This window comes from Pyxicephalus adspersus, chromosome Z (assembly GCF_032062135.1).
Source record: "Pyxicephalus adspersus chromosome Z, UCB_Pads_2.0, whole genome shotgun sequence".
Taxonomy (NCBI): Eukaryota; Metazoa; Chordata; class Amphibia; order Anura; family Pyxicephalidae; genus Pyxicephalus; species Pyxicephalus adspersus.
In genome coordinates, this window is record NC_092871.1 from 74,610,139 (window position 1) to 74,611,247 (window position 1,109).

Here is a 1,109-nt window from a genome sequence, read left to right on the forward strand (position 1 = left end):
TCCCACTTGCTAGCTCCTAAAAAGGGCAAAAAAATGTATGTATTTATCTCCAAAAATAATATTTTATTGTGATCCCACTTGCTATCAAAAAAAAAAAACGAGAAATTTCTGTATTTCTGTCCGAAAAATACAAATAAATCATTCTGATCCCATTTGCTATCTATCAAAAAAGTCATAAAAATTTCTGTATTTCTCTCCAAATAATAAACATATTTAATTATGATACCTCTTGCAATCTATCACAAAAGCCAGAAAACTTTTTGTAATTATCTAAAAAATACATATATTTCATTCTGATCCCACTTGCTATCTATCAAAAAGGGCAGAAAAATTTCTGTATTTCTCTCCAAAAAAATACAGATATTTATTAATAGTGTTGTTCGAATTCGGGTGGTCCTAATGTTCGATCCAAATATGGCCGTTTGAATTCAGGTCAACCTGACCCGAATTTTGCTGGATTCGATGCCCCGAATTGGGCCCTCCCACAATGCCTACGGACCTTCCTCATAATGTCTAGGGCTTCAATACCAGCAGGGATGCTCTCCTCCATGTTTGTTGTGGCAGGCAGCCGATTGGCTGTCTGTCACTGCATGCCACACAGGCAGCCATTGGCCTATATAAGGCCAGGGCAAGCCTGCATTTACCACTCCTGACAGAGATTTGCTAGCATCACAACCTTTCTGTGCTTCTTGCCTTGCTTTGTCAAAGTAAAAATAGGTGCTTTACTTAGACTGTTTCACACTCACACTATTAGTCAGATTGTTGGATTGTACTGTATTGGTGCAGTCCTGAAATCTACTGTACTCAGATAGGTGGAGTGTTTCACTGTTAGCTAGCTAGCTAGATAGATAGATAGATACATAGATAGATAGATAGATACATACATACATACATACATTGATAGATAGATAGTCAGTCAGTGTGTTACATACACACAGCCAGAGGCAGGGTCCCCTCGCTGACTGCGTGCACAGTATCACACTTGTACTAAGAGGCAGACACTCAGACGCAGTGTATACTGCAGTATATAGTTTGTATACTGTGGTGCATTACAAGTGTTACCACTGAAGGAAAGTGCTGCATACAACACACACAGAAAACTTGCATTT